Genomic DNA, 25,971 nt, shown 5'->3' with positions numbered 1-25,971 from the left:
GGAAGGTCCATTTGAATGAGTTTTTTCGTAATGACAATGTGTATGAGAATGTTAACCATACAGGTCTTAGAAATAAATCTACTTTTTGTGCCCCTACACACAGTTATACCCCTGAATCTCGTGTTTTCGAGAAACAGGTTCTTAAAGAGGTATATAAATTGGAACAACAAGGCATACGGCATCATTCAAATTTTGGTAATACTCAACGAGAACTGGTGTCACGGTTGGCCAGATTACAAGATGTAGTAGTGAGGCAGGCCGATAAAGGCGGAGCCATAGTGCTATTGAACCGTGAGGATTATGTGGGGGAATGCCAGCGTTTACTGAGTGATGGCAGAAGTTATCATTCCATACCTTCTGATCCATCTATTGCTATGATGGAGATCATAGAAGCTAAAGTACAGAGTGCATATGAAGCAGAAATGATCAGTAAACAGGAACGTGATTACCTCATTAGAAAACAAGGACGTGTACCGGTTTTTTATATTCTGCCTAAGGTGCACAAGAGCCTTACTAATCCCCCAGGCAGACCAATTGTATCTGGAGTCAACTCTATCCTTGAACCCTTGTCCAAATTTGTTGATTTCTATTTAAGACCATTTGTGGTCAAAATGGATAGTTACCTAAGAGATACTTCGGATGCTATCAACAAAATTGAAAATTTACCTTTCACCGCAGGCCAGTTCTTATTGATTAGTCTGGACATACAATCCTTGTATACAGTTATTCCTCAAAGGGCTACTTTAGAGGTCATAGAAGAAACTCTACGAGAGAGGGTAGATGGTCATCCCGTCAGTAATGCCTTCATTATGTGGTGTGTAGAGTTTGCTTTGACTCGTAAATTTTTTTCAGTTTCAAGGAGCATTCTTTGAACAAATTGAAGGCACAGCCATGGGTGCTGCCATGGCACCCAATCTTGCTAATCTATATGTGGAATATTTTGAAAAAACAGTCATTTATCCAGTCACCAACCCGTATAAGAAACACCTTTTGAAATGGCTTCGGTATATAGATGACATTTTTATACTATGGGAAGGAACAGCTGTAGAGGCAGAACTTTTTGTCGAGTGGTTAAATGCACAGAACCCTTTCTTAAGATTCACTAAAGAGATCAATGCACAAGAAATTAACTTCCTAGATATCACCATATTTCACCATGAAGGCCACCTTAAAGTTAAACCTTACAACAAGAGAACTGACAAAAATGCTCTTCTCCATTTCTCCAGCCACCATGCTAATCATATCAAGGAGAATCTGCCCTTCGGGCAGTTTTTGAGGCTAAAGAGAAACAGTAGTCTGGGGCAGGATTATAAAGAAAGTGCAGCTCTGTTGTCAAGAAAATTGTGTAATAAAGGCTATCCTGCTGAGCTGGTAAAGAGGTCTTGCAAAAGAGCTTTTAACAATAATCGAGAGGCCTTACTAGAGAAAAGACAAACAGATGATAAAGGTGATCGGATTGTATTTGTCAATACGTTTTCGAACTTGTCATACAAAATCAAAGGCATTATTAATAAGACATGGAAGAAAGTGTACAATGCTGAATCGACTCCACCTCCATTGGTGGCTTTTAGGAAAAGCCAAAATATCAGACAGATGCTCATTAGGAATGACATATCCATCAAACGTCCATTAGCACCCAGGCAAACTACTTTATGGGGCCTTCCGCCCGTTAAGGGACATTTTCCCTGTGGAAAGTGTGTGATGTGTGCCACGACGAAGGAAACAAAATATATTATGTTAAATCCTGATATTAAGTGGGTTCTTAATGAAATGACCAATTGTAACACCGAAAATGTTGTCTATTTAATTACATGTCCTTGCGGATTACAATATGTAGGCAAAACCAATAGGAAATGTCGTACTCGTATGATAGAACATCGAAGTTGCATAAAAAACCGAGTACTGCTAGCTCCTATGGTTAAACATTTTGTACAGATGAAACATTCCCACAAGGATTTCAGTTGGGTGATCTTAAAGAAAATTTATGGCAAAAATAAATCAGAAATAGATGATAAACTCATTCTATTCGAACAAAAAATGATTTACAGGTGCCAAAGTCATATCTTTGGTCTTAATGAAGAAATTGATTGGCTGCATACTCAGAGATGAAAGGACATTGGGTGGTGGTACATCCCTATGGAGATATAGATATATCTGATGGGGCATTAGTGAGAAATATGAAGAATTAGTAAGATGCACTATGTATAGAAATGGTTTTTTCAAAAATGACACTGTTTTAGACTTTGAAAATATAATGTGATGAGTCGGATATGGTTCAGGTATTGGAATATATTTGTGTAATGTGTTGTATGGTTTACTTCACTTTGTGTGGGTAACTTTGATTACCTAGAAACTATTACTTTCAGAACTTGGTCTGATAATGGTCCCCTGGTTATGTTTTAAACCCCAGGTTTTTACCTGTCGAATGGACTAGACTTTCTCCAGCATGTAATTCTGGGTAAATTGTAATTATGGTAACTAATTGGCCTTCCTTGGTAGGTGTATGTGAGCGGGTTTATTGTACTTATGAGAGCAGTGGGTTAGCAGCCGTACCGCCGCGCTTACCGGATTTTTGGTTTTGGGTTTCCAGAGCTGCATTGGGTGTAATTCGCGTCCTTATGCATTGTTATTGAATACATTATCGGTCGATTACCCATGATCGAGTTAATCTGTTTACTATGTTTATGAAATAAAGAAGGTTAGTCCTTCGTTTATGTCTCAGCAATAGGATGCACGACGTTCCATGAAACAAAGAAGGTTAGTCCTTCGTTTGTGTCTTAGCATTTGTTTACTTGAACTGCTTCTCATTATGAAAACATGGGTTTAGCAGCCGAACCGCCGTCCTTACTGGAATCGATCTCTGGTTGTCGGAACTGCATTGGGTGAAGTTTCCGTCCTCAATTAAGGTTACAACTATTGATATTTAGTACACTGTACTGCAAACGTTACTAATTGGGTATTAAATGATGGGCCTTCGTTTTATACGAGCATTTATTTGGATTTTCTAAGAATGGTTGATATTAAGTAAACTACATTGTATTGGGCATAGCGTGCTACAGAAATACTTGTGATATATTTTTTGTCTAGAACATTGATCAGGTTTCTTCTGTTGTAGGTTACAATTTTGTGGACAATTTAACAGCGACGAAGAATATGTAAACAATCTCTTCAACCACGCAGGAGTAGTGGCATGGCGTAATAGGTATATATGCATATATTGTTTTAAATGAGTGATAATGCTTTGGTGAAGGTTGTAGTTTCAAAAGCTCTATAGGGTTGTTATGGAAGGTATGACCACATTGAATGATAGGAATACACATGGGGTCACTACTTAGATGAGTAGGTTCATCGGAGCACTATATAGTTTTTGCGGTCACGTGAATTTGTGATGAAGTGAGGGAGTAGTGGTTGTGTTGTTCACACCACTGTTCGTTTGTTGTTCCTTTCTCAGCTGGAATCAGGTTCATGGTCACCAAAGAACCATTTATAGAACAGGATCAGACTTATTGAAAGAGGTCGGAGGGCATTTGGGTGCACTGAGGCACACCTACACTGCAGCAATCCTACTTGTGAGGTATGTAGTGACCATTGGGTTCAATTGATCTTGCCAGTATATAGGTACATATTTGAATGTTACTGGAATATAGTTAGCATTATGTAGCTGACTTATGTATTTGTGATGATGTTGATCTGTAGTGATACCCTATTTTTCTTTGTGTATTGAATAATTATAGGAGTACGGTTTGAAGAGTACTTTTGGGGCCCTGGATTACATGGTGGAGAAAAAATTAAAAGTGTCTTCCCCTGAAGAAGGTTCATGCATTTGGTGCCAAGAGGAACTGAAACATGTCGGGACTGTTTATTCTGAGTTAATAACACTCAGTGATTGGAAATGTTTAAATCATTATATAAATTTTATATGTTGATGTATTGTATTGTCATGTTACAGGAATGGATGTGAGTGAAACTAGTAATTTGTATTGTAAATGTATCCACTGTATGTTGTGTTGTGGGGTCCTTTTTACTGAAAACACTGTTTTAGAGTTAGTTTTATAAAAGAAAATAAACTATTTTTGATATTATAAAAAAACAAATAAGTACTAGGTCTATTTTTTCAAGACTATTGGTATAAATAGGGTTTTTCAGCATCACACGATATGTAAAGATCACTGTTGAGTGGGGAATGTATTTTCTGTCTCCTTTATATGATGATTATGTTGGTTATCCCCTAACCGTGTGAGAGAGGGAATATTAAAACAAGGGGAACGGTAGACCTTTGTATAGATAGATCTTTAGGAGGCTCCTTGTGGTCTCGAAGGTATGTTTTGAAAATAGGAACTCTAGGTTTAGTTTGTGAAAGGAATAGTCTTTGTCCTTAATGTTGTAAAATTGTATTTGTTTGTTCATAGTGGTTATACTGTACAGTTACCATTATGGCGACCGCCTCAGACAAATGTCTTGCATATAGTGAAGAACACATACAAAAATTATTAGAATCTTTGACAGTATTGGCAGACGCGGATGATGGTATTCTGAACAGGAATAATGACCAATGGGACGAATTGGCTCAACTCAGAAAACGTTTAATTCGTACAGAATTACATGGGGTCATCATGTTACAATATCTTAAGAACCAAGCACTACCCCAAGGTCTCATAGTTAGAAATGAACCGAGGTTATTTCTGGATAATCCAGAATTTAAGATAAAATGGAGCTACATTGCGAATAAGTGCGGTCGTGATTGGCTAGTTCTTATAATAGATACGGCTACAGAAGTCTCTAAAAAAATTGAAATGGATATCTCTAAACTACAAGAGGAAATAAAAAAAGACCTAGACCTTGATGCTTTCAAAATGAAGTTAGATCTACATCTCAAAGAACTTACAGAATTTAAAAATGACACCAATGTTGATCGCATTAAGAGGATGAAAAAAGATCTGTCTACATTTGCACACGAAAAAGCATTTCCTTACATTGTCGAGGGCTTTAAGTTTGGCAATAATTATCAGGGTACTAACACTCAAGCACCTGTTAGAAAAAGGGTACATTTTCGTAACACCTCTTATAGCTCGAGTGAAGATGGGAGTACAGGTACTGCAGACCCTATTAATCAACAAGGAGGAGGTAATAGTAGGGGTCGAGGACAACGTTATCAAAATAAACAAAGACAAGGTCGTCCTTTTTTAGGACAAGGGCCCAACCGAGGAGACTGGGGCAACCAAATTCAAACCCGCAGTCGATCGAGGAATCAATGGTGATCAATTTATCCAATTACGAATTGAGCATTGAGGAAGAAATGGTTCTGAATAAAGGTTTGAATTTTGTTGCCACCAAATACCATGATCCATTCGAGTTCAGATCTGAATTCCACAGTTTTATGCGGAAGGTCCATTGGAATGAGTTTTTTCGTAATGACAATGTGTATGAGAATGTTAACCATACAGGTCTTAGAAATAAATCTACTTTTTGTGCCCCTACACACAGTTATACCCCTGAATCTCGTGTTTTCGAGAAACAGGTTCTTAAAGAGGTATATAAATTGGAACAACAAGGCATACGGCATCATTCAAATTTTGGTAATACTCAACGAGAACTGGTGTCACGGTTGGCCAGATTACAAGATGTAGTAGTGAGGCAGGCCGATAAAGGCGGAGCCATAGTGCTATTGAACCGTGAGGATTATGTGGGGGAATGCCAGCGTTTACTGAGTGATGGCAGAAGTTATCATTCCATACCTTCTGATCCATCTATTGCTATGATGGAGATCATAGAAGCTAAAGTACAGAGTGCATATGAAGCAGAAATGATCAGTAAACAGGAACGTGATTACCTCATTAGAAAACAAGGACGTGTACCGGTTTTTTATATTCTGCCTAAGGTGCACAAGAGCCTTACTAATCCCCCAGGCAGACCAATTGTATCTGGAGTCAACTCTATCCTTGAACCCTTGTCCAAATTTGTTGATTTCTATTTAAGACCATTTGTGGTCAAAATGGATAGTTACCTAAGAGATACTTCGGATGCTATCAACAAAATTGAAAATTTACCTTTCACCGCAGGCCAGTTCTTATTGATTAGTCTGGACATACAATCCTTGTATACAGTTATTCCTCAAAGGGCTACTTTAGAGGTCATAGAAGAAACTCTACGAGAGAGGGTAGATGGTCATCCCGTCAGTAATGCCTTCATTATGTGGTGTGTAGAGTTTGCTTTGACTCGTAATTTTTTTCAGTTTCAAGGAGCATTCTTTGAACAAATTGAAGGCACAGCCATGGGTGCTGCCATGGCACCCAATCTTGCTAATCTATATGTGGAATATTTTGAAAAAACAGTCATTTATCCAGTCACCAACCCGTATAAGAAACACCTTTTGAAATGGCTTCGGTATATAGATGACATTTTTATACTATGGGAAGGAACAGCTGTAGAGGCAGAACTTTTTGTCGAGTGGTTAAATGCACAGAACCCTTTCTTAAGATTCACTAAAGAGATCAATGCACAAGAAATTAACTTCCTAGATATCACCATATTTCACCATGAAGGCCACCTTAAAGTTAAACCTTACAACAAGAGAACTGACAAAAATGCTCTTCTCCATTTCTCCAGCCACCATGCTAATCATATCAAGGAGAATCTGCCCTTCGGGCAGTTTTTGAGGCTAAAGAGAAACAGTAGTCTGGGGCAGGATTATAAAGAAAGTGCAGCTCTGTTGTCAAGAAAATTGTGTAATAAAGGCTATCCTGCTGAGCTGGTAAAGAGGTCTTGCAAAAGAGCTTTTAACAATAATCGAGAGGCCTTACTAGAGAAAAGACAAACAGATGATAAAGGTGATCGGATTGTATTTGTCAATACGTTTTCGAACTTGTCATACAAAATCAAAGGCATTATTAATAAGACATGGAAGAAAGTGTACAATGCTGAATCGACTCCACCTCCATTGGTGGCTTTTAGGAAAAGCCAAAATATCAGACAGATGCTCATTAGGAATGACATATCCATCAAACGTCCATTAGCACCCAGGCAAACTACTTTATGGGGCCTTCCGCCCGTTAAGGGACATTTTCCCTGTGGAAAGTGTGTGATGTGTGCCACGACGAAGGAAACAAAATATATTATGTTAAATCCTGATATTAAGTGGGTTCTTAATGAAATGACCAATTGTAACACCGAAAATGTTGTCTATTTAATTACATGTCCTTGCGGATTACAATATGTAGGCAAAACCAATAGGAAATGTCGTACTCGTATGATAGAACATCGAAGTTGCATAAAAAACCGAGTACTGCTAGCTCCTATGGTTAAACATTTTGTACAGATGAAACATTCCCACGAGGATTTCAGTTGGGTGATCTTAAAGAAAATTTATGGCAAAAATAAATCAGAAATAGATGATAAACTCATTCTATTCGAACAAAAAATGATTTACAGGTGCCAAAGTCATATCTTTGGTCTTAATGAAGAAATTGATTGGCTGCATACTCAGAGATGAAAGGACATTGGGTGGTGGTACATCCCTATGGAGATATAGATATATCTGATGGGGCATTAGTGAGAAATATGAAGAATTAGTAAGATGCACTATGTATAGAAATGGTTTTTTCAAAAATGACACTGTTTTAGACTTTGAAAATATAATGTGATGAGTCGGATATGGTTCAGGTATTGGAATATATTTGTGTAATGTGTTGTATGGTTTACTTCACTTTGTGTGGGTAACTTTGATTACCTAGAAACTATTACTTTCAGAACTTGGTCTGATAATGGTCCCCTGGTTATGTTTTAAACCCCAGGTTTTTACCTGTCGAATGGACTAGACTTTCTCCAGCATGTAATTCTGGGTAAATTGTAATTATGGTAACTAATTGGCCTTCCTTGGTAGGTGTATGTGAGCGGGTTTATTGTACTTATGAGAGCAGTGGGTTAGCAGCCGTACCGCCGCGCTTACCGGATTTTTGGTTTTGGGTTTCCAGAGCTGCATTGGGTGTAATTCGCGTCCTTATGCATTGTTATTGAATACATTATCGGTCGATTACCCATGATCGAGTTAATCTGTTTACTATGTTTATGAAATAAAGAAGGTTAGTCCTTCGTTTATGTCTCAGCAATAGGATGCACGACGTTCCATGAAACAAAGAAGGTTAGTCCTTCGTTTGTGTCTTAGCATTTGTTTACTTGAACTGCTTCTCATTATGAAAACATGGGTTTAGCAGCCGAACCGCCGTCCTTACTGGAATCGATCTCTGGTTGTCGGAACTGCATTGGGTGAAGTTTCCGTCCTCAATTAAGGTTACAACTATTGATATTTAGTACACTGTACTGCAAACGTTACTAATTGGGTATTAAATGATGGGCCTTCGTTTTATACGAGCATTTATTTGGATTTTCTAAGAATGGTTGATATTAAGTAAACTACATTGTATTGGGCATAGCGTGCTACAGAAATACTTGTGATATATTTTTTGTCTAGAACATTGATCAGGTTTCTTCTGTTGTAGGTTACAATTTTGTGGACAATTTAACAGCGACGAAGAATATGTAAACAATCTCTTCAACCACGCAGGAGTAGTGGCATGGCGTAATAGGTATATATGCATATATTGTTTTAAATGAGTGATAATGCTTTGGTGAAGGTTGTAGTTTCAAAAGCTCTATAGGGTTGTTATGGAAGGTATGACCACATTGAATGATAGGAATACACATGGGGTCACTACTTAGATGAGTAGGTTCATCGGAGCACTATATAGTTTTTGCGGTCACGTGAATTTGTGATGAAGTGAGGGAGTAGTGGTTGTGTTGTTCACACCACTGTTCGTTTGTTGTTCCTTTCTCAGCTGGAATCAGGTTCATGGTTACCAAAGAACCATTTATAGAACAGGATCAGACTTATTGAAAGAGGTCGGAGGGCATTTGGGTGCACTGAGGCACACCTACACTGCAGCAATCCTACTTGTGAGGTATGTAGTGACCATTGGGTTCAATTGATCTTGCCAGTATATAGGTACATATTTGAATGTTACTGGAATATAGTTAGCATTATGTAGCTGACTTATGTATTTGTGATGATGTTGATCTGTAGTGATACCCTATTTTTCTTTGTGTATTGAATAATTATAGGAGTACGGTTTGAAGAGTACTTTTGGGGCCCTGGATTACATGGTGGAGAAAAAATTAAAAGTGTCTTCCCCTGAAGAAGGTTCATGCATTTGGTGCCAAGAGGAACTGAAACGTGTCGGGACTGTTTATTCTGAGTTAATAACACTCAGTGATTGGAAATGTTTAAATCATTATATAAATTTTATATGTTGATGTATTGTATTGTCATGTTACAGGAATGGATGTGAGTGAAACTAGTAATTTGTATTGTAAATGTATCCACTGTATGTTGTGTTGTGGGGTCCTTTTTACTGAAAACACTGTTTTAGAGTTAGTTTTATAAAAGAAAATAAACTATTTTTGATATTATAAAAAAACAAATAAGTACTAGGTCTATTTTTTCAAGACTATTGGTATAAATAGGGTTTTTCAGCATCACACGATATGTAAAGATCACTGTTGAGTGGGGAATGTATTTTCTGTCTCCTTTATATGATGATTATGTTGGTTATCCCCTAACCGTGTGAGAGAGGGAATGTTAAAACAAGGGGAACGGTAGACCTTTGTATAGATAGATAGGTAATTAAAAGTGTGTCATGTGAGACCGGACATATCCAGACAGGGCGCGATGTCCACGGACACCCCACTGTGTAAATGGACCCTCTGAACAGTTGTGATGTCAGCGGACCGTTACTTGGGAGTTTTAAAGAAAAAAATAAGAATTTATTGCACAATTATATACAAGATATTTATAGTAGAAAACATGAATGTATTTATGAAAGGGATGGGGTATTAGAATAGGAAGCACACATGCAAGAGTTTGGAATTTTAATAGTCATGTGGGAAGGGAGGGAGAGGAGTTTCATCAAAGTGTCTTTGATTTATAGTTTGTGAATTTGATTGGGGTGATTGCTGGGGCACCGGGGACAGGTACAAGTAGGACAGTGATAATCAACATTTCTAATAACATAATTTTTAAAATACTTTAAAAGTTCTTTAAAGTCATTGCTAAGTTCATCCAATTATGAATACAAGATCATTATTTCATTGTCTGCAGCTGGGGTAGGAGATTGTATTTCTGATTGTTGGGATTCTGCATAATTAATCTGTGGTGTAGTTTGCTCATGTAAACTATTTAATATAAGAAAAGAAGACATTTTTATTTCAAAGAACTTTCCATAAATTACATTTGTTTGTATTGAAAGATGTATTGTTTACCATTGGAGATTTCATAATCACTCATTTCTTCTTTGGGAAAGTTTTCTTCTAGCCACTGAAGTGTGTTTGCTATTTCTGTCAAAATACCAAGTGGTGATATTTGCTTATGAGAAATGTTTATATAATGAATGCTAATAAAATCATTGGTTAAGTTGCTTAACTTATATAAAGAGTACTTTTAGGGCAGCTTATAACTTTGGCGCCGTTCGACGAATGCTCACCAAAATTTGCAGAGAGGTATATGTTGATTGGGTGTTTGAAAACGTGAGGTGTCATAATTTTAGAAACGGTCATCATAGTGGATTGGCGGATCACAGCCTTTGTCCGTAGACAGTGCAGTGAGGAAAATAAGTCTGGAAAATATATTTGGGTTTATTTTGTTTACGAAAGAGTGCTTGGAAAGTGTGGGGGAGTGGAAAAAAGTTATATAGAGATATTTTTATAGGTGAAAAAAAGCTGTGCAGGTGCTGCTGTACATTATTCTGTCCATGGATGTTATTGAGATTGGGGGGAGGACTGGGTGAGTCTTGTTATTTGAAGGTGTATTGTACATACTCGTTATATTATTTAATTGTATTGTGGTAGTTGTGGCCAGTGGCCAGATTCTTGGGAGCATGGCCGCAGGCAGTGCCCCCAGGAATGTGGCCACTGGCTACATACACTATAGTAATATGTGTATAGATATTATAGGTGCTACAGGGGGAGTATGTGGTATTTGCAATATGGTGGACTGATTTAATTGTAGTGTATATGGTATTTATGATTGTAGTATAATTTAGGAAGGTGCCCCTTGATCTCTCTTCTGCTTTTGACATGGTCAACCATTCTATCCTCATTAAATGGCTACATGATACCTTTGGCATCACAAACCGGGCACTGGAGTGGCTGACCTGTTTCCTCACTAACCGCCCCTATCAGCTGCCACTGGGCTGTTTGTCCTCCACCACATCACTCTCTACCTGGAGCGTCCACCAGGGTTCTATCTTATTGCTGTGACTTTTCAAAATCTATCTCATCCTTCTGGCTCATGTGATGTCTTCCTTCTCTTCTCATTTCCAGTTTTATGCTGATGGCACACAGCTTTCCTTTAAACTTCCCTGTACTACTTTGTGCTCCCAGTATTTCATCCTCGATTGTCTGACCACCATACAGGCATTGTGTGCGGCTAATGATCTCTGTCTCAATGCCAGGAAGATGGAGATCCTTCTTATTGAGACACCTGTGCCCTGTGCCCCTCTGAACTTCTGACCACCCTCCTTGGGCCCTCTACCCTCACCATCGCGTGAGCCCAAAAACCTTAGGGTCATCTTTGACTCATCTCTCTCCTTCATTGCCTTACAGACACTCTACCTTTCCTCACCTTCTCTCAGTAAATCAATGCCTGTAGAGCCCTGACCAGTCTAGACTGACTACTAAAACAGTCTCTTCCTCAACCTCCCCTTTGTTTCCTATGCCTCCTTTAGCTAATCCAGAATAGGGCTGCAAGACTTATCCTTGGCCTCAAGCCCAGGGATCATATCGCTTGAGCCTTAAAATCTCTACACTGGCTCCTGGTGGCCGCAAGGATGACATTGAAGACCCTCTGTATCATTGCCAAGGCTTTCTTAGGTCTGGGACTATGCTATCTCTAACTTTATCTCCCTAAATACACCGCTGCTAGTCCCTCTGCTCCTCCAACTCAAATTCTCTGCTTGTCAAACGCTTCCCCAAACAGAGAGCGGGAGGCAGGTCTCTCTCTTCGGTGGGTGCCTCTGTTTCGGACTTCAGCCGGACTTCCTTAAGTTCTGTACATTTCTCAAATATCTGCTTTTCTCTTCCTCTTTCCCTCTGTCCCTTCCCTGCTAACTCATACCACTGCCACTGAAGGCTGGTGGCCTGGTCCCTCATGAATCTCACAGGTTACACGCCCTATACCTAGTCAATTCTAGTACTCCTCCTTCCCTCCAGCACTGCCTTTGTGGGCTTATTGCTTGTCAGCTGTACAGCCCACCCTAGGGACTCCTCTGCCCCAGCACTTAGCCCGTGGCCTCACACCTTGGCATCCCTTGGCACTTCCCTCCAAGGGCTCCCATCAGCACTTGCCAATCCCTACTCCCACTTCCATTCATGCATTTCTCTCATTGCATAATGCATATGTGCATTTATAGCAGCACTATGTATTTTGTATAAGTAATGGAAATGCAGACAGAACACATTTCTATTACATCAAGTGGCAGTTGATGTGTGGAAGTTTAATATGTTGAAAGGGTTACATGTAGAGTTCTTGAAAGTGATTGGTGGATGGATGTGTGAGTGTTTGAAGCAGGAATGAGGGAGTGTTACAAACATAAAAGTAAAAAGGTAAGAAGGGCTGTCCTGTGCGATGGTGTGCACATGCCAATCCAGGTCTTTTAATGATGCCTGCCCATAGAAAGGGGACTGGGGAGACCTCGGATAGTCATGAAGATCCATGGATTATGGTCTTTATTGCATGCGAGAGAAAAGTATTTGTGACATAAAATTGTTTCCGTTCTTTTTTCTTTTTCTGTAGTCCATTTCTTCCATTAGCATGGTACAAAATACTAATGGAAATGTTGGAGAGTCTTATTGAGTCTAACTATTTCATTGAAAATGTAAAGCAGATGGAATCTATAAGATCATTTTTTTTTTGTTGAAAGGTGGCTTCAAAAGGAACCTTTTTTAATGTTTTTTGATTTTGTATCTTTCTTTTTTCTTTTTGCAGGAGAGGCCAGGAAGTAAGGTGGGGGGCGGAAATGAGGGAAGGGACACCAACCACAGATAGGGGAGGGTTAGGTGGACAGTGGAAGATGTTGGGAATGCTTTAAATATAAGGTTGGGGGCTGTGTTTCTTATGCCCTTTGATAACTGACCCAAAAGCACTTCAAAACTGCTACCTCCTGCAGAGTGGTGTGTTGCAGTATATAGTGTCGTCTTGGAAAGATATGGATCAACAGCCTCTTTATGGCTTCCAAGTTAGCTCATGGGATCTTCTGGCCCACAGGATTAGCCTTTGTGGTGGCAGTCTCGGGAGGATAGAACAGGGGCAATGTGCTCGCCTTGGAAGCAAGACGACACAGAGCAACACAGCTTCGATCCCTGGGTCCACGCTTAGAAACTTCTGGGTATTAAGTGCATTATAAATAACCTATCAGTAGCAGTTGAGGTAGAGGAAGACAGCCTACTACTTCCTAAGAAAAGAACAGCCTTTCTCAGAACACCTGGGTGGTATGAGCAGGTGTGGTGCCCCATGGACATGGTACTAAACAATTCTTTTGTTTGGGGTAAAAACTCTGTCCAATTAGTTCCAATAGTTACAGATATCATCTAAGATGGCAGAAGACAGAACATTGGCTTACAGCGATGATTACATTGCCGCATTAATGACAGCAATTTCTACCTGAATAAAGACGATGTAGCAGACTCCACCCCCAATACAGATGAATGGAACAAACTGGTACAACTGAAGAAACGTCTTACACGGACTGGATTACATGGAGCGATTATGTTGGAGTATCTGAAAAACAAAGCACTCCCACAGGGCCTGACTGTTATGAACGAACCTAGACTCTTTCTCAACAATGAGAAATTTCGAGTCCAGTGGAGTTACATAGCGAATCCTTGTGGCCGAGATTGGCTGATACTGATTATCAATACAGCCAAAAAAACAGCATTAAAAATCGAGATTGAATTGCTTAAAATTGTAGATAATATTAAGAAACAACTACCACTGGAAGCCTATAAGAAAAGGCTAGAAGAGATTGAAAAAGAAATTAAGGATTTTAAAGTAAATAATACCAGTGAAAGCATACAACGGCTGAAGAAGGCTTTATCTCAATTCACACATGAAAAAGCGTTCCCGTATGTAAAGGCTGAATATTTGAATAAGACCTTGCAACAAAGTGGGCCTAACAGAAATAACAGACGAGTAAGATTTAGAAATACATTGTACAGTACCATGATAGCAGCGATGTAGATGAGAGTGGAGAAGGGACATCAACTGGTAATAAACAACAGACAAAAAGAGGACAAGGACAACCAACGAGACAATCAGGTAATGGAAATAGAAGAGGCAATCAGGGCCATTTTTTATACCAGGCTCAGAATCGCAACAACTGGGACGAAGGAGCAAAACAAACCCAGGGCGGGAATCGCTTCTGATCAACCTCTCTGATTACCAACCCGCTGAGGTGGAAAAAAAAGGTGTTGAATAAAGGACTAGGCTATGTGATCATGAAAGAACACGATCCCTTTGAGTTCCACGTGGAATTCAATAATCTGCTAAGAAAGATTCATCTGCAAGATTTTTTTGCACAAGAACCTAATACAGGCAGTGATAGAATGATGAACCACACAGGACTCCGGAATCCTTCCACTTTCTGTCCTCCCGCTTGTAGTTTTTCTCCTGAATCCCTTATTTTCGAAAAAAGAGTCAACGCTGACATAGCAACTCTCAAGGCCAATCATCAAAGACCGTTTCAAAATCTGACTAAAGCTGAACAAGGTGCGCTAAATTCACTGGCTAATAACCCTGCTATTATAATTAAAAAGGCTGATAGGGGTGGTGGAATGGTGATGCTCAATCGGTCTGATTACATCACTGAGTGTGAAAACCAATTGGGCAATAGTCACTATTATAGATGACTAAAAGAAGACCCCACTAAAGAACTCTGAAGGTTGATTACAGAAAAGGTCACCAAGGCCAAAGATCGCGAGTGGATTTCCAGACAAGAGGCAGACTTTCTGATTAATACTAAACCTACCACTCCCATCTTCTATACTCTACCTAAGGTACATAAGACTCTCACAAAACCACATGGTAGACCGATTGTGGCAGGTATCAACTCTGTTTTGGAGCCACTCTCTACTTTTGCGGATCATTACCTGAAAGGCTTTGTCCAGAAGATGACTTCATATCTGAAAGACTCTAGAGACATTATAAACATCTATGAAGATCTCAATTTCAATCCAGAGACCTCCCTCTTTCTGGGTTTTGACATTGTGTCACTCTACACCAATATACCGCAACAGGCAACACTAGATGTGGTGGAAGAAATCCTACTTAACAGATTAGATCAAGATCCTGTACCCACCTCCTTTATATTGTGGTGTGTGGACCTTGCCCTTAAAAGAAACTACTTTGAGTTCAATGGGATCTTCAACCAATAAGTCGAAGGCACGGCTATGGGGCCACTATGGCCCGAGCGTTGGCAATCTATATGTGGAAACTTTTGAGAAGACCCATATATAGAGCAGCACTAATCCATTTCAATTTAACATAAAAAAATGGAACCTCTATATTGATGATATTTTGGTGATATGGGAAGGGACAAGTGAACATGCTAATGACTTTCTGGCGTGGCTCAATAATTTGAACCCTCACCTACAATTCACAATGACCATAGGGAGAGAAACCATCGACTTCCTCGACCTGACTATTTTCCACTCTAACGGGACTTTGAAATTGAAACCTTACCATAAGCCGACGGATAAGAACTCTTTGCTTGAGTATACCAGTCACCATATAAAACACCTACGGGATAATTTACTGTTTGGCCAATTTTTGCACCTTAAAAGGAATAGTTCTATCAACAGCACTTATGAAACGGAAGCAACATTGCTTAGTAATAAGTTGAAACAAAGGGGCTATCCCAAAAAACTGGTTAAAGAGCTGCAAAGCATGCATTTAATAACAACAGAGAGGCACTGCTGGAAGAGAAACCTAAGAAACCAAAGGATGAGAGAATTGTATGTGTCAACACCTTCACGGACCAAAGCTTAAAAATCAAGAACGTGATTGCAAAACACTGGAAAATCTTTGAGACTTCTAAAACCTCTCTACTGATGCCTCAGTTTGCCGATAAAAGAAGCACCACAATTGGCAACAGAATAAGTGGGAGTAGACTAAAACCGTTAATCAGCAGTATGACGAATTTGACCACGCTCTGAGGCTTACCACCAGCCAGCAGCCATTATCCATGTGGAGCATGTGGAGTTTGTAAACTTACCACCAAAAGCAAAGAGATCGACGTAGGATTGCCTAAACCATGGGTACAAAGAAACCTTACGAACAGTAATACTGATCATGTGGTGTACTCAATAAGATGTGGATGTGGCCTCCTCTATGAGGGTAAAACCATCTGCAAAGTCAAAACATGCATTATGGAACACCGCAGCTGTCTTAAAAACAAAACTGACAACGCTTCGATGGTGAAACACTTCACCCAGGCTAATCATGGATATGAAGACTTCACATGGACTGTACTCTTGATGCTGAACGAAGGGAACTCACAGACACTAGAAAACGGACTCCCGAGGAAAGAACAAGAAATGATTTACAGATTACAGAGTGATACTAGAGGTATGAATGACTCTGTAGAATGGCATAAAATCCGCCAATAGGAAGGTCTCATCCTAACCCTATCTAAGAGCACTAGATCTGCCATTTTTTCAGTAGGGTTCAGTGCTAAACTACAAACATAAGTTTTTTTTTTCGCTATTCACAACTTGTCTAGATAAGAAGCCCAAAGGGTCATATTACTGATACTCGATGTTAATCTTAAGGGTACATTGATATGATTTTGTGACCCCTAAACATCGAAATAAGAACACCTCCTGATACATGATGATTGATATGTATTTGACATGCTTTATTCCTGTAAATCACAAAATGATGACAAGCACAAAAGTAGATACCGATGGAGTGTTCATGTGAACATAACAATGTGGCATTATCCTGTGAGTACCTTGGTATAATGTGTATAAAAAGACTGCAATCCAGACATTGTTTTGTAGAGCCCGTACCCACAGTTGTACAGTTGATACCTGCGTAATGCAGTATAGGACTACCCACTTTATAGGGCTATGTGTTTTTCGACCGCCCTTTAATTTTTTTACACATCTTTTTTAGTTTCACATTTTTTGGCGCACCAATAATTCTGGTCTCGATTATCCCAGTTATGGTATTTTATATCTTTGCGAGCGTATAACGCTCAGGTTCGCTTAAATTGACTCCATCTCAAGATGGCCAACCTACAATAACGAAGCATAGAACTACTTCCTGCTCCGGGACATGCCTATGGCAACATATATACAATGCTCTCCAAGCCGCACGTCCTACATACAGAGACGCAGGACCAACATACCGAGACCCAACCACTTGTGTACCGTTCGGACGCTCTCTTGATAGTTACTGAGGTACGTTATAGACAGCTTATTGTAGCGGTCCACATTGTGTTCCAATGAGCGTACCGACATTTTTAACTGGCAGCGATAACGTTAGCCTTTATGCTGTATCCGTAACAGATTTAGATTCGAGGAGTGGCTCCCTGTGGATGTACTGTGCCGGCAGATTTTGCATGCAGACCTATGAATCGTCAGATCCGTCTCTTGAGTAAGGTGGTAAGCTGCATTTCTGCCAGTTACGAATAGACACTTGGGTGTTTCTCTTTCTCTAACACACTATGGTGGTAATATTTAACTGCTGAATTTTTTCACAATGGCTGCAACACTTGACTTTCAGGTTATTGTTTCTACATCGATTTCCACCTCTGCCTATGGGTATAAGAGTAGGTGGCTACACGAGAGACCCCACGCTGTTCAGTTTTTACTCCTATTTCTTCTTTTTCTGGACACTTCACAGCCCTCCATGGTTTGACTTGATGCTTCTTCGTGGTGGAGGTAATTGTGTATTACCACGTTACAGGCTGGTGCCAGCCTGAACTCCTTTCTATCATAGCCCTAAAGGCATTCATTCTGAGTTAGCTGTGAGTTAATGCTTAGTGTACTTCACTCAGTGGTCCCACTCTCTTTCTGTATAGTGACTGCCTGTTCCTGCGTACATGGAGGTGTAGATTGATGACAACAACCGATAGTGGCCTTTCTTCCTGAAGTGGAACCACACCAAGGGATCTGCCCCTTTCTTCTAAGTCTACATCGTAGTAGACGCCTTGCAGGTGAGCCTATGGCGAGCCATTATAAATGTAGACCCATCTGCCTATCAGTTCCACCTTTATGTATCTATTGAGCTTTTCGAGCATTGTTTTTTAGCTCATCTGAAAAACACTCACTGAGGTTTTTCGTGTATTAGTTACAGGTTAAGAGCTACTTGGTAGCCCACCTCAACCTGAGTAACTTACGTTGTGAGCCCCCACGAGCACCACGAAAGGTAATGTTAACCCGATGTTTGGTCCTCCTATTCACCTTTTAGGGAATATGACAAACTTACTTAGCTGTAGATATAGCTCCTTATTTGTCCCATTTCATTTAATGCACAGGTTGCACACGCACACCACACCTTTCCTCTTACGAAGCAGTTGACTTTTGTAATTGGGATTTTCGTGATTATGACAACCCTCCTGATGAATGTTCAGTGACTCCCTAAGAACAGAAACATGTTGAGACAATTTCCTGGATTTATAGAGGGATATAACAACTTGTGTTATCTAATAGTGATGAGAAATTGATACATTATCAGCTTGATGTTGAATGTATTTTGCACTTTATGTTAAACGACCATTTGGTTGTAATTGACGAAATCCTATTTTTTTTATGTGATGATCTAGAAAGATCCTTTGTAATTTATTTAAGGAATTTGTGATGATTGTTATTAATTGTGTGATTTATTAATTCTTAATGTGTATCTAATTAAAGTTTATATACAGGTTTTTTAGGAACCTATTCGGTTGTGCAACCTGTTCTTTGAGCTCTGTCTCATATATATTTTGAGTACTGCCTGTGTTGTCCACGACTGAGCATGATTCCACACTCAATGCATTCAACATGAGTGGCCCGAGCCTTTGCTACCCCTCATACAGTCTTAAAGAACTGCCACAACCATGATTCTCTCTGGGTACTGGAGGTAGGCGTTTCCTCTATCTCATCTTCCTGGTCCTCTTGATCCTCCTCTGCATCATTGTGCCCTTTCCTTTGTACAGTCCCTCCAGCTGGTGGTGGTGTTGGTGCTTTTGGCTCCTGGGGAGGAGGGGTGGCCATGGCCGATGCCATTTTTGAAGTTAATTAGGGTGTGTGCTAATGCTCTTCCAAGCAGGTGCTCCCTCCTGGATTACAGATGAAAAATGAGTAAGAATAGGTCCAGGAGCTGTGTAAGGGAAAAAACGTTCAGCTTGAAACTTCCTAGATCGACAGAAAAAGCAGTTTTGAAATGACTACGAAGTATGGACCCGTTTGCGAAGTGCAGACCCGTTCGCAAACACGTCATCAGAGCGTGCGCACATGCATGGTCATGTGACGCTGTCCGGAAAGTCTGCAGTGACGTCAGGCATTGTTGTACGTCGGCAAACAAAATGGTGTAAAAAGTTGTAGAAAGCTGATAGAAGATGGGGAATGCCACAGTTTTCACTTGAAACCTCCTAGATTGATCGAAAAAATCTGCTATATTGTGGGTGAGTATGATATTAGGAAGTTGTAGCAAATTATGGTGCACTGGTGAAAACCTATGAAATTCAGTGAAAAATCCTTGCTAAAGGGATGTTCTGGTTAAGTTGCACTAATAAAAACCTATGCAATTCAGTGAAAAAATATTGTTAAAGGGATATTATGGTTACAAGTAAAACCGAAAACTAAGACTAAGACCCGGGACATCAAAAATGACATCACAAATGTCATTGATGACATCACTGATGACATCACATATCTGCAACACTTGTTTTTCTTCACTGACATGTGTAGGCCAGTTGTTTTTCTTCAATGACAGTGAAAATTGCATGAATGAATAGGTGCTATATCTAGACGGTAACCTTGTCCTATGTAATTAAGATACTTTCTTTAGGATATGGCCTCAGCTCATGTTACACATGCATGGGGAAATAAACACGCTTCAAACACACAATTCATATGTATACATGACAAAGTACTCTAATCTTATTGTCATTTGTAGTGATGTTCTTTATTTTCTCCTTACTGGTGTTTCCCTGTATGTGCCTCAGATTCCTATGCACTGTGGCTCTTCATATGTATTGTTTGTACTAACAGGAGTGTATTGTTCGCTATTAATTCCAAGTTTTACATTAGTCAAGATTCTGATAGCCTTGCATTCATTATTTTACTGACCAATATTAACAGATTACAACTGTATTTCTGTGGTGCATGCTGCACCCATTATTATTAGGGTCTTTGATCAACAAGAACACTCCAATATAACATTTTGTTTAAATGAGTACATGTTTTAATACATTAAGTACTTCATGAGAGCACTCCCGATCATCCCTGATATGTTGCTACCGACACTGTAAACACAACCCCATGTATAGACTTTTCATCAGAATTAATTTGATATGTGATGTCGTCAGTGATGTCATCAATGACATTTGTAATGTCATAGTTGATGTCCCAGGTGTTTGTCTTGGCATCTTAGCAGTGCACGGTGGTGGTGCAAGTTATGGTTTCAGTTTTACTTGTAACCATAATGTCCCTTTAACCACATTTTGTTCACTGAATATATCATCATTCTATCATGAAGACCTTGCTTAGGGATTGGGACTGTTATCAACCATCTCAGGTATATGCTCAATACCTTTATGGTGGGATCAGGGCTAGGAATGATTTGCCCAACATGTAACATCCCAACACATTGCACCTTAGGTTATATCGCCAGTTCCCTGCTACTACCTTTGCAGTACATTATGCTCCAACTTTGACACTAGCCACTTATACATACAATAATCTATGTTCACCATTTGCACAGCACACTGCACTTTACATTATATTGTGAGAAGAATTTGCTATTTGCACTGCATATTGCACTTTATGTTATACTGTTAGTGCCTTGCGACTACTTGCACAGTATGCCATATATCAACTTGGCAACAGCCATTTGCACAGCATACTGTACATTACACTAAAACATATAGACAATCGGAGCATGACAAAAAAAATCCAAATTGCAATAGACATGGCTATTTTGGGTAAAAAGGCCAATAATGATTACATCAATACGAATGCCACCGGTATTGTATTTCGCATAGGGCACATTGCACTTTTGTAACTGTATTTATGTATACATGTGACATGTTTGCAACTGCAGCAACAATTTTATTGCTGAATATTAGTGTGCCATCTATCGGACAATAGGGGTGTAATGCTTATGCGAAATACAAGCTAAAACAACATGGCACCGGTGCGCTCCCATCTTGGACATTCATCTCCCGTCACTGTAATGAAAGCCTACGTTTTTCGTGGGCTCAACAGAGTAAACGTACATCCCGGCAGCAAAGGCAAAGCAAGGGCACTTAAATATTGTTGCTGTGTGGGCTTACTGTGGAGAATAGTTATTGTATTGTCCGCCAAAGGACGAGCCTGAGAGGGAGTCGGAGCGCTCTGCAGGTGCAGTGATAAGAATTCCTGGGAGAATGCGAGGAGAGGGAATCTGAGTTTTTCCACTTTTAGCTGTTTTTTTCCACTCTTTGCTCCCTTCCACTTGTGATCTGCTCTTCGGCCCAGGGCAGTCATAACTGAGAAGGGCGGGGTCATGCCCCCGTAAAGAGAAGTGTTTTTTTCTCCGTGAAGACAGTTAGAATCTGGACCCCCGGGGGGATGCAGTTCCGCTGAGAGGGAGGATGCTCCGCTCCAGACCCCGTTATTACGAGTGATCTCTTTGCCTAACTGCTCTGGGACTAAGTAGTGTCGTATTGGCCAAGATGAAGGTGTCTGCTACATTGATAATTTGATGACCTCTTTTTCTATGTTTCTGTATAACTGACTATATGTGTATTTTGTGATTGATGTGTTCATATATAAGGTGTGAATAAAGGGCCTATAATGAGCCATTTACATGTTCTACCATACCTAATGGTCTAAGTGTGATTTCTTGCATGTCTGAGACCTATCACTTGTTTTGCTAGGGGCCGGGGAAAGGTAAGTCTAAGGCTCTCCCCACATGGATCAGTTTTCCTGTTCACTCCATGGACCAGACTTTGATTGGCCAGGAGGACAGTATGATGTCCGCGGACATACGAAATGCCAGCTGATTGGCTGGACGGAAGCGTGATGAGCATCATATTTTTGTGAAACGCCTATCATGTTGCATCCGCAAATATTCTGTGATATTGCGGAAGAAAACAGGGCTGGAAAACATGTTTTGGGGCATCTGGTGTTGGGAAGAGGGGCTGGAAAGGGTGGGGGAGTGAAAGATGGTTCATATGATGTATTTGTTTAGGTGAAAGAAGACTGTGTTGTGTTCGCAGTGTCCATGGACACTGCAGAAGTTCGCGGATAGGTACTCAGGCGAGCAGCTTATGTGGTGACTGCAGGCTGGCTTCAGTAGGGCAGGGGAGTGGAATGTAGATGATATGAGGATGTTTGTATAGGCTGTATTATGCTGTGGTGTGTGTGGCCAACTACTAGACTCATGGGTGTATGGCCGCAGGCCAAGCACCCAAGAGTCTGCCCACTGGTTGTAGTACTGTAATAGCATGTGTAGAAAAGTGTACGGGGCTGCAGGTGGTTTAGGGTAGGGGAGTGGAACGTGAATGATTGCAAGTGCACCATGGCAGTTCATGGGTAGGTCCTCAGGTGAGTAGCTTATGTGGTGACTTCAGGCAGGCTTCATTAGGGGAGTGGAATGTAGATGATATGAGGATGTTTGTATAGGTTGTATTATGCTGTGGTGTTTGGGGCCAGCTATTAGACTCATGGGTGCATGGCCTTTGCCATGCACACAGGAGTCTGCCCACTGGTTGTAGTACTGTAATAGAATGTGTAGAGAAGTGTACAGTGCTCCAGGCGGTTTAGGGTAGGGGAGTGGAATGTGAATGGTTACAAGTACACTACAGCAGTCCTTGTGTAGGTCCTCAGGCAAGTAGCTTATGTGGTGACTTCAGGCAGGCGGAAAAAAGAAAAGTCTGATGAAAAATGTCATCAGACCTGGGGTCGCCAATTATTCATTCATTCATTCCAACGTATTATATGTTTAAGCAAAAAGACACATTTCTTGAAGTGTTTCAATGTGGTAGACAAAGGTTTTTTAATTACAGTTCATTCATGTGAAGAAGCAGAAAGTCACTTTGTGCCAGTGCAAATGCATTTCGGACCTGAGGTCCTTCTTCTGGGTGAATTCTATAATAACAAACAACAATATGCATACCTGTTTAGATAAAGAAATAGATCTCAATAACTGAACCATTGCTTAGTCAGGACACATATAAACCGTAGATCAATCTACCAGGTTTGTGTAAGTGAAAGAACAAGAATATGCCTGTAATACATGCAGTCTTCTGTGCTCAATAGATTGTGCATATATATATTAGTATGATTCCCAAATCTGGCTTCTATAAAGAGAAAACAATGAAGTCTAAATACTTCCATGCACCATTGTAGCAATTAGTAAAGCACTATTATGTTCTGCACATCCTGTGTGATGTCATACACCTTTCATTATTTCCCTTACCTCTGTTGTGTCTGTTCAATCAAATGCTGAAACTTCAGGCAGGCAGGCTTCATTAGGGTAGGGGATTGGAATGTAGATGATATGAGGATGTTTGTATAGGCTGTATTATGCTGTGGTGTTTGTGGCCAGCTACTAGACTCTTGGGTGCATGGCCAGAGGCCAGAGGCCATGCACCCAAGAGTCTGACCCCTGGTTGAAGTACTGTAATAGTATGTGTAGAGAAGCGTACAGGGCTGCAGACGGTTGGCTTATTGGATCCAAAAGTGTGCTGACTGGTTGTACGTACTGGAATACTATGTGTACAGAAGTGGACAGGGCCTCAGGTGGTTGGCTTATGTGTGTGGGTTGTGGCAGCGTATAGATTGTTGGGTGCATGGCTGTATTATGCTGTGGTGATTGTGACCAGCTACTAGACTCTTGGGTGTATGGCTGGAGTCCATGCACCCAAGAGTCTGTCCACTGGCTCTAAGTAGTGTAAAAGCATGTGCAATAAAAGTGGACAGGGTGTGTGTCAGGTGGTGTGTTGGAGTGTGTCGAGATTCTTGGGTGTATGATACTGTATGCAGTGGGAGGTAATTGTGGCCAGCTAGTATAGTGTTGGGTGCATGGCCGGAGTCGATGAACTCAAGAGTCCAAGAGTGTGCCCACTGGTTGAAGTACTATAATGGTATGTGTAGAAAAGTGGACAGGGCCTCAGGCGGCAGGCTTATTGGACTCAAGAGTGTGCTGACAGGTTGCACGTACTGGAATACCATGTGTATAGAAGTGGACAGGGGCTCTAGTGGCTGGCTTATGTGTGTGGGTTGTGGCCAGTGTATAGATTGTTGGGTACTTTACTGTATTATGATGTACTGGATGCGGGCAGTTAGTAGAGTCTTGGGTGCAGAGGCCATGCATGCAAGAGTCTGCCCATTGGCTGGAAGTACTGTAATAGTATGTTAACTGAAGTGGATAGTGCCTTAAGCGGCTGTGTTATGTCTGTGGGTCGTGATAAGTGGGAGATGTTTGCATGTATGGCTGTATTATGCTTCGCTGGTTGTGGCCTGAGCCTAGACTCTTGGGTGCATGGCTGGAGGCTATAGGCCATGCACCCAAGAGTCTAGGCCCTGGCCACAACCACTGCAGTATAATATAGCCATGCACTCAACATTTTGACAGTGGCATGTAGATTGCATAAGAGGCCATGCACCCAAGAGTCTGTCCACTGGCTGCAAGTAGTGTAATAGTATGTGGTCAGGGTGTGTGGCAGGTGGCTTGTTGGACTGTCTTGAGATTCTTGGGTGTATGATAGTCTTATCAGTGGGAGGTAATTGTGACCAGTTGCTATAGTCTTGCGTGCATGCACTCAAGAGTTCAAGAGTCTGCCCACTGGTTGAAGTACTGTAATAGAATATCTAGAAAAGTGCACAGGGCCTTAGGTAGCTGGCTTATTGGATCCAAGAGTGTGCTGGCTGGATGTACGTACTGGGATACTATTTGTACAGAAGTGGACAGGGCCTCAAGTGGTTGGCTTATGTGTGTGGGTTGTGGCAGTGTATAGATTGTTGGGTGCATGGCTGTATTATGCTGTGGTGCTTGTGACCAGCTACTAGACTCTTGGGTGAATGGCTGGAGGTCATGCACACAAGATTCTGCCCACTGGCTGTAAGTACTGTAATAGTATGTGTACACAAGTGGACAAGGTGTGATTCAGGTGTTTTTTGCGTCTCGAGATTCTTAGGTGTATGACACTGTATGCAGTGGGAGGTAATTGTGGCCAGCTACTATAATCTTGGGTGCATGGGCGGAGGCGATGCACTAAAGAGTCCAAGAGTGTGCTCACTGGTTGAAGTACTGTAATGATATGTGTAGAAAAGTGGACAGGGCCCGAGGCGCCTGGCTTATTGGACTCAAGAGTGTGCAGACTAGTTGCACGTACTGGAATACTATGTGTACAGGAGTGGATAGGGCCTCAGGTGGATGCCATGTGTGTTTGGGTTGTGACCCTGGGCAATTTCTTGGGTACTTTACTGTATTATGCTATATTGGTTGCGGGTAGCTAGTAGAGTCTTGGGTGCAGAGGCCATGCATTCAAGAGTGTGCCCATTGGCTGGAAGTACTGTAATAGCATGTCAACTGAGGTGGATAAGGCGTCAGGCGCCTGTGTTGTGTGTGGGTTGTGGTAAGTGGGCAGATGTTCCAGCCATGCACCCAAGAGTCTAGGCCCTGGCCACAACCACAGCAGCATAATACAGCCATGAACTCAACTTTTTGACACT

The sequence above is a fragment of the Ambystoma mexicanum genome, chromosome 7p (assembly GCF_040938575.1).
Source record: "Ambystoma mexicanum isolate Mex_15411 chromosome 7p, UKY_AmexF1_1, whole genome shotgun sequence".
Lineage (NCBI taxonomy): Eukaryota > Metazoa > Chordata > Amphibia > Caudata > Ambystomatidae > Ambystoma > Ambystoma mexicanum.
This window is presented reverse-complemented; position numbering follows the sequence as displayed.